This window comes from Tachyglossus aculeatus, chromosome 3 (assembly GCF_015852505.1).
Source record: "Tachyglossus aculeatus isolate mTacAcu1 chromosome 3, mTacAcu1.pri, whole genome shotgun sequence".
NCBI classification, from domain to species: Eukaryota; Metazoa; Chordata; class Mammalia; order Monotremata; family Tachyglossidae; genus Tachyglossus; species Tachyglossus aculeatus.
In genome coordinates, this window is record NC_052068.1 from 104,617,139 (window position 1) to 104,630,771 (window position 13,633).

At 45.9% G+C, this 13,633-nt stretch overlaps 1 pseudogene; it reads right to left on the reverse strand.

The window, feature by feature from the left end:
* LOC119925329 overlaps window positions 1–6,534 on the reverse strand; it is a 49,754-nt pseudogene extending 43,220 nt beyond the window's left edge.
* Between the last annotated feature and the right edge of the window lie 7,099 nt (window positions 6,535–13,633).

Sequence of the window (13,633 nt, forward strand, 5' to 3'; positions counted from 1 at the left end):
ATTTTTTTGGCACAACCTCAGGGATCAGTAACATTACTTCAAGTGACAAAGGATCATCCACAGTGATCTCACTCTTGTCTCATTAACGGTTCCCAAGCATTTGAATTTCTCTACTTTCAAAAGATGTTCCTATGAATCACAATAATTTTTAGTGCATTTCATCACCTCTTTCCAAGTATTAACCCATCCTAATTACCTACAGATGATAATAGATGACTCACTGACAAGTATCGTTCATGAAATGAATGTACTGGACCTTACAGTCATTTTTGTTATAACATATGTTTTCTTTTTTGTGACTGGGGAAGAACAGAGTTTCCAAAATACAGCTGTGAATTATAATACACTGAGTATCACCCTGTTCACTATGTCTGATCAGATTATTCGTGATTATTTGCTTACTACAGTGCTTGGGACATAATAAGTGCTTACTAAGTAACATGAATATTATTATCTGCCAGGGGTAATGCTGCAAGAAAATGATAGTATCACTGGGGAAGCCTCCTTATCAGTGCCCTGCTAGACTGTGAACTCCTTTTGGGCAGGTTCTATGTCTATCAGTTTTATTTTGTACTTGTCCAAGCACTTCATACTGTGCTCTGCAAATGGTAAGCGCTCAATAAATACCATTGATTGATTCAATCATTCATTAGCAACCAACGTGGTATTGATGAACCCACGTTAAAGAAAACTTGTGTTATCATGCACGTACCTTGACCCATGTAGTTGACACCATATATACATGTTGAGTAATCAGTAATTAGTTCTTCTGATGTCGCTTCACATTCCATCCAGAGAGACCAGTGCTGCAGGAGTAATTTTCTCTGCTTAAAAGTGTTCTACATCATGGTGAAAACATGCATGATTTAAAATTCACTCTATACTAGAAAGTGATTTTTAAGCAGTACAAATTCCCACAAGATGCTAATGACCACTCTTAAATTTCAGGAAGAGATAGCAGAGAAACAAGAAGCACAGGAGCCACTTTGTTGTCATCTTTCAAAGCTTGTAATGGACTTTTTAAGACTTCCCTTTCATAACTTTCTTGAATTTCACCCAAAGTGATAATAATAATAATAATAACAATAACAATGGCATTTGTTAAGTGCTTACTATGTGTGAGGCACTACACTAAGAAGCAGTGTGGCCTTTTGGAAGGAGCACAGGCCTAGGAGTCAGAGGACCTGGGTTCTAATCGTAACTCTGTCAACTGTTTGCTGTGTGACCTTAGACAAGTTACTTAACCTCTCTGTCCCTCAGTTATCTCATCTGTGAAATGTGGATTACATCTTCCTCCCTCCAATTTAGACTGTGAGCCCCAAGTGGGTAGGGCTGTGTCCAACATGATAAACCTGCATCTACCCCAGTGCTTAAAACAGTGCTTGACACATGGTAGATGCTCAACAATACCATTAAAATTAGAAAAAGGTATTTGCAATTTCAATTATTTTCCAACCAGTTTTCACACCACACAGGAATTTGCAGATCTGCAACTACATTGTTGGAGCAGGGGTACCTGTACCCAATCTGGGGCCTATATTTGTCAAAAGATCAGATTTTAATATAAAATTTCCAAGTGACTGACATGTGTTCTAACAAATGCTCACTAAATGTCTATTCCCTTTAAAAGCTGATGCTTTACTCTACGCAACAGGTGGTAGGTATATCAGCTGGTGGAGAAGCAGGAAAACAAAGGATTCGAAATAGAAAAAAATGGCTGGCATCTATATGGATTATTATGATTTTTAGAAAGGACCAGTAGATTGAAATGTTAGCGAAGTTAGGAGGCTTCAGAAGGGTTTAAATAGAGATGTGTGCCATAAGGCCAGGCTGGGTTTTTCAGCTGGGAAAAAACCAGAGTACTAGACTAAATGCAACAGAGTTAGTATACACGTTCCCTGCCCACAGTAAGCTTTCAGTCTAGTGGGGGAAATATATCCTTTACAATGAAGGTGGATGTCAAGTAAAGAGCCATGCCTTTATGACACTGACAGACACAGAATATTGAACTGAATTCACCACGGGCTTCAGTCACAAGAAAACATTCCTTACATTCAACAACTTACTGGTAGTGGTGCTTATTCTTTCAGAGGCTCCTTTGGTTGTACCTGCTATTTGTGGAAAGAGTTCAAAGGTATAAATGGTACTGGGTTCTAATTCTCTCATCACAGCACTTTCTTGTTGTAAATGTTTCGTTCCTAGGAGGTGTAGGTTCTGTAGTAAGTATTCTAAAAGATGTAGAATCACTGCTGGTCCAAGCTAATCCAATTTCTGTTGGGCTGATATTTGTCCCTCGAACGTCAGAAACTGGCTGAGGAGCTGTTAGGAGAATAAAGGCATTTATTCAGAACCCTACAATGCTTCCCAAATTGAAAACAGACTGGTCCTCCGAATATTTTAAGTTCAATAAACTATGTTCAGAGTTCAGAAGTTAAATTTGTACAGACAGTATCACTCTGGAAATCAGATTGTCCCAGATTTTCTAGGGGAGCAGTTTTGATAATTTGATCCTAACACTTAGTCCTAACACTTCCAACCTGAAGAAAGCTGAACCCACCTGAACCAGAACCTTTGGGAAAATTTCAACGCTCCTCTCACATTCCTCTGCCAGGGCCTTCTTTCCCAGCTCTTAGTACAGCACTCTGCATATAGTATACACTTCAAACATACTATTACTACTACCACTATTATTAGCACCGTCGTTCCTGCCCACCTGCCAGAGAAAACAAAGTTTCTCTTGATACAAAGCTACATAATCACTATCATTTCTAAACTTAATTCATTGAAAACAACCCCCCCCCGCCCCACACCCAAATAATGAAAGGATGGGGGAACAGATTCCATTTCTTCAGAAAAGAAGTTATCTTTTAGGGGAACTCCTTTTCTTTGGAATGCAAATCGTTCTGTGATGAAATACCACCTCACATCCCTCCACGTCCCCCCCATCCCAGCAACACCATGCATATACTCTCTCTCTCTCTCTCACACACACACACACACACACACACACACACTCTCAAATAGCAAGAAACACAAAGGCCACAAATTGCAAGCTAGAAGTTGTTCCCAAAATTCTGTTGCCAGCAGCTATGCTCCACTAAACACTCCCCTCACCATCTGTCCACCTGGCCACTCTGGCTCTCTATTCTGCTTCTAATACAGAGCTGGAACTCAATAATTAACACCAACAGATGATATTCAGTATGATTATGTCTCGATGAAGTCACCTGTATAAGCTTCTGTAAAGTTTGGTAGGACTTCAGGAAAACCCTGTCTTTGGGGGTACACAGTGAACTTTTACAAGATGCTAGAATTCAGTCCAGTGATGACAGCTCTTCTCAAGTTGTATGATGCATGAAATGAAGTATCATTACTGTACTCAACAAGGATTCTGTAGGTGTAGGCAGATGAAGAGTTATCTTTGTTTTCCCAGGTTAGGCTCACTTCTGACACAGTGACATTCACAGCCTAGACATTGATAATTTGACTCATGTCCTTTAAAACCAATAAAACAAAGCATGACTAGCAGAAAGAAGGGAATTTCCAAAAAAGCATTATCATTTCCATCAGTGCATGCAATTATTTTAAGAATACAGCAGGGCTCTGTATGTCAACATTCATTTTTGTATTTATTGTTATAAGAGGCCACCTTCAGTCTTCTCTACCCCAGGACAACATTCCCTCTGGAGGAGAGGACTGGCTTCCCTCTTGCAAGTTTCAGGACCCCTACGGAAGCAGCATGATATAGTGGATAGAGCAGGGGTCTGGGACTCAGAAGGTGACAGATTCTAATCCCATCTCCACCACTTGTCTGCTGTGTGGCCTTAGGCAAGTTACTTCACTTCTCCATGCCTCAGTTACCTCATCTGCAAAATGGGGATTAAGACTGTGAGCCCCATGTGGGACAGGGACTGAGTCCAACCCGATTTGCTTGTTATACACCCCGGCGCTTAGTACGGTGCCTGGCACATAGTAAGCACTTAACAAATACCACTATTACCATTATTATTATTACTGCCCATCTGTTTGGGTCATCATTTTACTTTTCCCATTTTTTTTCTTTTATTCAGATTTGCAACCCCTTGGTTCTCTTCCCTATCTGCCTATGTTTCCATTAAAAAAACAAGTTCCAAATAAGTTAAAAACTCTTTAGGAGGTAGTCCTTTCAAACTAAATGGTGGAGAGAGTGGAACAAAATGCCCTCCCAACCGAAGAACTTAAATTTCATTTTGAATACCATAAACTGTAGCAGAAAATTGCTTCTTCAGCCTCAATGCAGGCCCTTCTATGAGCTCAGAAAAGCCCGTGGTGTCACAGGAGAGCGTCTCCAGAGCCATGCCAGGCCAGACTGAGCCAACCAAACCAGAATGGCCATTGACAGCTCTCAATCTCCCATTCAGGCACCAGCCAAGTGGGGCCAGAAGTTCATGAAGGCCGGCTCTTCCACTCTGGCACCACTAACACTGTGCCCAGCTAACAATTATAGTAATAATAATTATTATGGTACTTGTTAAGCGCTTATTATATGACTGTTCAAGCATTTGTATCTGTAGATACAAGTTAATCAGGTTGGACACAGTCCCTGTTTTATATGGAGCACACCCTCTTAATCCACATTTTCCAGATGAGGTAACTGAGGCCCAAAGAAATGAAGAGATTTACCCAAGGTCACACAACAGAAATATGGCAAGTGGCGAGCTAGGATTCGAAACCAGGTCCTTTTGTCTCCCAGGCCCCTGCTGTATCCACTAAACCATGCTGCTTCTCTGCTCCAGGCTGGGCCAGCATTATTGGGGGTCAGGCAGGGCATTGATTGGGCACTGTTATCTTCAGCCAAAGCTGGGTTCTGCAGCCCCCAAAATCATTAAAGTGCTCCTTGTTCTTTAAGTTTCTCTAAGCCACAACCCCTTGCCAGATTTGGCAGGGAATGTGCTTGTTATGTTGTTACATTGGAGAAGCATCGTGGCTCAGTGAAAGAGTACAGCCTTTGGAGTCAGAGGTCATGGGTTCAAATTCTGGCTCCACCACCGGTCAGCTGTGTGACTTTGGACATGTCACATAACTACTCTGGGCCTCATTTACCTCATCTGTAAAATGGGGATTGAAACTGTGAGCCCCCCGTGGGACAGCCTGATCACCTTGTACCCTCTCCAGCACTTAGAACAGTGCTTTGCACATAGTAAGTGCTTAACAAATACTATTATTATTATTATTATTATTGTACTCTCCCAAGCACTTAGTACAGTCCTCTGTATGACTGACTGACTCAATAAATACTATTGACTAACTGAATCGAAGTGAGAAGCAGAAGCATCTAGTGGAAAGAGCAAGGGCCTGGGAGTCAGAAAGGCCTGGGCCTGGGTTCTAATCCTGACCCCACTACCTGTCTGCTGCTTGACCTGGGGCAAATCACTTCACTTATCTGTGCCTCAGTTGCCTCATCTGTAAAATGGGGATTAAGACTGTGAGGCCCATGTGGAACAGAGACTCTGTCCAACTCCTACCCCAGCACTTAGAACAGTGCTTGGCATATTTTTATGGCATTTATTAAGTGCTTACTATGGGCAAAGCACTGTTCTAAGCGCTGGGGAGATTACAAGGTGATCAGGTTGCCCCATGTGGGGCTAACAATCTTCATCCCCACTTTACAGATGAGGTAACTGAGGCACAGAGAAGTTAAGTGACTTGCTCAAAGTCACACAGCTGACAATTCGTGAAGCTGGCATATAGTAAGCACTTAAATTTTTTATTATTGTTATAAAGTACGGTCAAGCTATTTCTGATTCATAGCAACTCTATGGATATATTTTCTCCAGAACGTCATGTCTCCTGCCACAATTCATAACCAAGTTAACGTTTCTCCCATAGTCGTTATTATGGTTTCTAGCTGCGGGTCTGCCTCTTCCACTTTTTCCCTGAACTTTTCCTAGCATTAATGTCTTCTCCAGAGAAATAATCCTCCTGATTATGTATCCAAAATACGCTAATCTAAGTTATTACAATTACTATTATTATAAATATGATTGACTGACTCAATAAGTATGACTGACTGAATAAATACCACTGATTGACTGACTCCAGTCTCTCACCAGAGCTTCCCTCATACATATTTGTCATAGCTGTTGCCCCTACACAGCCAGCACTGCCCCCCAGACCTCTTTAAGACAACTCCCACTAGTGCAGCAAATACAGTAGAGTGCAGAAGGGAGCACGTGGGAATTGAAGACATGTGACGAAAGCCCAGTGGCTTCAGCTGCACCCTCTCTGAATGGGGATCTGACTTACTTGTCTAGATTTCTGTAGCTATGGAGTCTTCTTTGGTCCCATCAGCTGCTTGGGAAAAATTGTGGCTGTGTATTGGGTAATGAGTTTCAATCCCATAAAGTTAACTCGGGTTAGTTGGGGGGCCTGGTAACCTTCAGGGCTCGCACTTGTGGACACATCCTTTTGGCAGGTTACATTGACATCTTTTGAATAGGTCACTGTAACAGGCATATCAAATGCAGGTTTCGTTTCTGGGTTCAAACAACGCATGAAAGACATCTGTGTGGGAAGACCAGGATCTCGCCTTCTGCAAACCAGTTTGACATATCCTGAAAAGGCAATTTCCTGTAATTTTATAGTGGTACTTTTTCCTTAAAAATACCCAACTCATAATGGCCAAGCGTTCTTTCCCTCTGACCACACCCACATTTCCCGCAATCTCGTACTGCGGAAAATGCTCAAGGCATGGGACCTGAGACAATTTGGATGTCTGCCCACCTAAAACTCAACATGTCCAAGACTGAACTACTTAATTTCCCTCCCAAACCCTGTCCTATCCATGACTTTCCCATCACTGTAGATGGCACTACCATCCTTCCCGTTTCACAAGCCCACAACCTTGGTGTCATCCTCTACTCCACTCAATCATTCACCTCACACACCCAATTTCCTCTCCATCCAAACTGCTACCCTGCTGGTTCAATCTCTCATCCTATCCCGACTGGATTACTGCATCAACCTCCGTTCTGATCTCCCATCCTCCTGTCTCTCCCCGCTTCAGTCTATACTTCACTCTGCTGTTCAGATTATCTTTCTACGGAAATGCTCTGTGCATGTCACTCCCCTCCTCAAAAATTTCCAGGGGTTGCCTGTCAACCTTCGAATCAAGCAAAAACTCCTCACTCTTGGCTTCAGAAATCTCCATCATCTCATCCCTTCTTACCTCACCTGCCTTCTCTCATTCTACAGCCCAGCCTGCACACTCCACTCCTCTTCTGCTAACCTTCTCACTATTCCTCATTCTCCTCTGACCCACTGTCGACCCCTAGACCACGTCCTTCCTCTGGCCTGGAATGCCCTCCCTCCACACATCCACCAAACAAGCTCTCTTCCTCCCTTCAAAGCCCTACTGAGAGCTCACCTCCTCCAGAAGGCCTACCCAGACTGAGCCCACCCTTTTTCCTCCCTTCCTCCTTCTCCCCTCTCCATCGCTCCCTCTCCCTCTGCCCTACCCCCTTCCCCTCTCCACAGCACGTGTGTATATTTTTACATATTTATTGCTCTATTTATTTTATTTGTACATATTTATTTCTCTATTCATTCAATTAACGACATGTATATAGCCATAATTCTATTCATTCTAATGGTATTGGTACCTGTCTTTTTGTTTCATTTTGGTGTCTGTCTTACAATTCTAGACTGTGAGCCCATTGTCGGGTTGGGACCGTCTCTATATGTTGCCGATTTGTACCCCCCAAGCATTTAGTACAGTGTTCTGCACACGGTAAGTGCTCAATAGAGAACTTAGAGAAGCAGCATGGCTCAGTGGAAAGAGCACGGGCTTTGGAGTCGGAGGTCATGTGTTCGAATCCCGACTCCACCACATGTCTGCTGTGTGACCTTGGGCAAGTCAGTTAACTTCTCTGAGCCTAAGTTACCTCATATGTAAAATGGGGATTAAGACTGTGAGCCTCACGTGGGACAACCTGATCACCTTGTAACCTCCCCAGCGCTTAGAACAGTGCTTTGCACATAGTAAGCTCCTAATAAATGCCATTATTATTATAAATACGATTGACTAATAATAATAATAACGGCATTTGTTAAGCACTTACTACGTGCAAAGCACTGATCTAAGCGCTGGGGAAGATACAAGGTGATCAGGTTGTCCCAGGTGGGGCTCACAGTCTTAATCCCCATTTTACAGATGAGGTAATTGAGGCCCAGAGAAGTTAAGTGACTTGCCCAAAGTCACACAGCTGACAATTGGCGGGGCTGGGGTTTCAACCCAAGACCTCTGACTCCCAAGCCCGTGCTCTTTCCACTGAGCCACTAGATAATATGATAGTAAAGAGTATAGGTAGTACTAGTATGGATAGTACTAGTGTGGATAGTAAGGGTATGGATAGTAAGAGTATTTATAGGGAAGCAGCATGGACTAGTGGATAGAACATGGGCCTGGATTCAGAAGGATCTGAGTTCTAATCCCGGCTCTGCCACTTCTTGGCTGTGTAACCTTGTTCAAGTCACTTAATTTTTCTGTGCCTAATCTGCATAAAGGGGATTAAGACTGTGAGCCCCATGTGAAACAGTCAGTGTATCCAAACTGATTATCTTATGTCTACCCCAGCATTAAGAACAGGGCTTGACACATTTCGCTTAACAAATATCATTATTATCATTATTAAAATAATAGTAGGAATAGTATTGAACATCCACTGTAAGGTCTTCTTACATGCCTACACCCATTAGGAGAACAATGACTATAATACTTAACCCTTTAGACTGTTCTTCTGTTGTAGACTATAAACTCCTTGTGGCCAGGGATATCATCTACCAACTCTGTGCATGTACTTTCCTGAACACTTAGTATGGGACTCTGCCCACAGCTATTGCTCAATAAATATTCCTGATTGTAAACTTGATTGTTTCTCAAAAAGAGGAGGCTAATAAGACTCAAAAACTAATCCCCAAAATGTGGTGGAGGAGCAAGTACTGAAAGAGTACTGCGGTAGGCAACATTTCAAACATCACAATCAATCTATCAGTCCTATTTATTGCATACTTTACTGTGTGCAGAACACTGGACTAAGTGATTGAGAGAGTTCAAACAGGACAGAGTTAGTAGAGAAGTTCCCTGCCCACAACAAGCCAACAGTCTTTGTAGATGGGGCTGCTCGCGGCGGCAGCAGCGGGCCTGAGGCAGGGAGAAGCCGGGAGCGGCGGCGGTGAGAAGTGGATACGACAGAAGAAAAGCTTCACGGACTCTGCATTGTGTTTAAAAAAGGAGATATCATAGACAAGTTTATTACTACTAGTGCTTCTTCTAGTACTATTAGTGGCCCTGCTGCTCCTGGAAGGATCCTCTCCTCAGAGCGCCACCACAGGAGCCGGGATTCCATTCCCTAGAGGACCGCCCGCCATCACACCGCGCGGCCCTGCTGCTCCCGGCAGGATCCTTTCCTCCAGACGCCACCGGAAGGGCTGGGGCCCCCCTCCCTCCCTCCCTCCGTCCTCCCATCAGTCCGTCCCCGAGCAGCCTGCTATCGGGCACTTGTGCCCCGCGGCCAGTCTCCTGTCCGTACCCTGCCCGGGCATCTACATCCCCACCCGAGGACAACGAGGCCCCTGGGCTGGGTCCCCACCCCCCGCTTCATCACTACACTCACCCCTCGAAGCCGCCACCACCACTGTCCAAGTAGCCAACCGGGATCGTGAGACATTGTGCCCCCCTGCTAGATCGTGGACATTGTGTCCCACTGCTTGTTCGTGATTCATTGTGTCCCCTTGCATGTTTGTGATTCATTGTGTCCCCCTGATTCCATCACCCACCCGCCACCCCTTAAGAGACCATCTTTGAGGAGCGCCCCCCCCCCCCGCGCCTTCCCGGGCCAGACCTGACTGATTTCCCCCTCCCCCGGGAAAAAGACCCTTGTTATCACCAAGTTTCTTTAACAACAGGCTCATTCGCACCTAGTCAGCCCACCCATGCTATCTGACTGTTCACTCCTCTTCCCTGGTGTCTCCGATCCCATGAACCCCCTTAACAGTTCTGCCCTACTCCAGAGCTGCCATCCATAGGACTCCTTCCTCCTCCACCTCCGAGACAATTTTGCCAAGAGTCCCTGGACTCTGCTTGCCATTAATCTCTTTGATCTGATTTGACTAACCTATGGACAATTCATCCTTCGACTTTGAGCACCATCTGCCCATCTTATGGTCGCTTCTGCATGTTAATTGTTAACTGCTCTCTGTAATGTCATCTGCTTATTTTATTATTCCCATCGAATGTTAATTACTAACATCTCTCGATGATGACATCACCTGCTAATTTTACTGTCATCGCATGTTAATTGTTAAGTGCTGTCTGTGATGTCATCTCTCGATGATGTCATTACCTGCTTATTTTACAGCCATCGCATGTTAATTGTTAAGTGCTGTCTGTGATGTCATCATATGCTTATTTTTTTGCCATTACATAGTAATTGTTATCTGCTCTCCGATATCATCATCAGCTTATTTTATTATTGTCATAGCATGTAAATTGTTAACTACCCTCTGTGATGTCTTCACCTACTTATATCATTGCTACTGTGTTATTGCTACTGCATTTCAATTGTTAACCTCCCGCTGTGCTGTCATTTACCTTGCTGACCTCACCATGAACTATCAATTCCCCTGCTTCCAACTGCCATTCCCATTCCTCACCTTCCCCTGCCCCTCTCACACTTGGCTCTTTCCCTCTCTTCCCCCCCCCCACCACCCCTCTTCCTCACCCCCTACCCAGGATCCCTCTGTACCAGTACAAACCCTTAACTCCTCCCTCCCAGCTCCCTTCCTTCCCTCCTACCCGCCCCCACCTCATCCCAGTTCTCCTTTCTCATCGCCATCCCTCTTCCCACTCTCCCCGCCCAGACCCCCGCCACCTCAGCCCAATCCAAACACTCCCCACCCCTTGCACCCTTCCCCCTCCCTCCCCTCCCTCCACAACTGCTGCCAAGTTTGGCCTTTGGAACCCCCGCTCCATTATAGGGAAGCTCCCTTTCATCCTGAACCTATTCCTTTCCATCTCTTTACTCCTCTTCGCCCTAACCGAAATATGGTTGCCTTCGGAAGACACGATCTCTTCTTCTACTCTCTCCAGCGGAGGCCTCTTCTTCTCCCACTCCCCCAGACTTACCGGAAAAGGAGAAGGTGTCGGTTTCCTTCTTGCTCCCCAATGTCGCTTTCTCAATATCCCTCCTCCCCCTTCCCTTTCCTTCCCTTCCTTTGAAACTCACATTATTCGCCTCTACCACCCGCTCCAGATTCTTGTAACCATCCTCTACCGCCCCCGCCCCCGGCCCCACCTCCAACTTCTTTAACGATTTTGACCCCTTTCTCACCTTCCTTCTCCCCTTTTCCATGCCCACTCTGATCAACGGAGAGTTCTATATCCACATGGATATCCCTGGTGACTCCTTGGGCGCCCACCTTCTACCTCTCCTTGATGCTGCCAACCTCCTGCTCCACCCCACCTCGCCCACTCACCAACTTGGTCACACCCTCGACCTCATTATCTCCTACCGCTGCACTATGTCCACGCTCACCAACTCTGAAATCCCTCTCTCTGATCATAACCTCCTCACCTACCTCCTCACTCACACTCCTTTCCCCCGTAAATCTATATTACTACTTCACAGAGACCTCCGCCCTCTCGACCCCATCCATCTTTCTGTCCGCCTTACACCCCCCCTCGCCTCCCTTTCTTCTTTACCCAATCTTGATAATCAGATTACTGCTCTCAACTCTGCGCTCTCTACTCAGCTCGACTCGCTCGCTCCCCTTTCCCTTCACCGCTCTTGTACCACTAACCCACAGCCCTGGATCACTGCCACTGCCCGCCTCCTTCACTCCTATGCTCGAGCTGTGGAATGCTGCTGACGAAAGTCTAAACACCAAGCCAACCTCGTTCACTTCAAATTTATTCTTTCCTGCCTAAACTCTGCCCTCTCCCCTGCCAGGCAGAACTACTTCTCCTCCCTTATTGATACCCATGCCCAACATCTCCATCAGCTCTTCCATACATTCAACTCCCTTCTCAGGCCCCCTGTTCCTCCCCATCCTCCTACCCTCACCCCCAACGATCTGGCCTCCTACTTCATTAGTAAAATTAACTCCATCAGGTCTGAGCTCCCCAAAGTCACTCCTCCCCCTTCCATAACTCCCCTGCTCTCAACCCTCTATGCTACTCTCCCATGCTTCCCAGCAGTATCCTGAGATGAGATCTCCTCCCTCCTCTCAAGTGCTACTCCAACCACCTGTGCTTCTGGCCCCATTCCCTCTCATCTTATGAAATCTCTCGCCCCTTCCCTCCTCCCCTCCTTAACTTCCATCTCCAACCACTCACTCTCCACTGGTTCCTTCCCCTCTGCCTTCAAAAATGAATACGTCTCTCCCATCCTAAAAAAAAACCTTCTCTTAACCCCACCTCCCCTTCTAGTTATCGCCTTATATCCCTCCTACAATTCCCTTCTAAACTCCTTGAACGAGTCGTCAACACCCTCTTCCTCGGATTCCTCAATGCCAACTCTCTCCTCGACCCCCTCCAATCTGGCTTCCGTCCCCTACATTTCATGGAAACTGCCCTCTCCAAGGTCACCAATGACCTCCTGCTTGCCAAATCCAACGGCTCCTACCCTATCCTTATCCTCCTCGACCTCTCAGTTGCCTTCGACACTGTGGACCACCCCTTTCTCCTCAACACGCTATCCAACCTTGGCTTCACAGAGTCTGTCCTCTCCTGGTTCTCCTCTTATCTCTCCGGCCATTAATTTTCAGTCTCCTCTGTGGGCTTCTCCGACCCCTCCCATCCTCTTACTGTAGGGGTTCCTCAAGGGTTAGTTTTTGGTCCCCTTCTGTTGTCTATCTACACTCACTCCCTTGGTGAACTCATTCGCTCCCACGGCTTCAACTATCATCTCTACACTGATGACACCCAAATCTACATCTTTGCCCCTGCTCTCTCTCCCCTCCCTGCAGGCTTGTGTCTCCTCCTGTCTTTAGGACATCTCCATATGGATGTCTGCCCGTCATCTAAAACTCAATATGTCCAAGATTGAACTACTTACCTTCCTTCGCTAAACTTGCCCTGTCCCTGACTTTCCCATCACTGTAGATGGCACTACCATCCTTCCCGTCTCACAAGCCTGCAACCTTGGTGTCATGCTAGACGCTGCTCTCTCGTTCACCCCTCACATCCAATCCATCACCAAAACCTGCCAGTCTCACCTCCGCAACATCACCAAGATCCGCCCTGTCCTCTCCATCCAAACCACTACCCTGCTCATTCAATCTCTCATCCTATCCCGACTGGATTACTGCATCAGCCTCCTCTCTGATCTCCCATTCTCCTGTCTCTCCCCACTTCAGTCTATACTTCACGTGGCTGCCCGGATCATCTTTGAGCAGAAACCCTCTGGGCATGTTACTCCCCTCCTCAAAAATCTCCAGTTGCTACCAGTCAACATGTGCATCAGGCAAAAACTCCTCACTCTCTACTTCAAGGCTCTCCATCACTTCGCCCCCTCCTACCTCTCCTCCCTTCTTTCCCTCTGCAGCCCAGCCCGCACCCTCCACTCCTCTGCCGCTAACCTCCTCACTGTGCCTC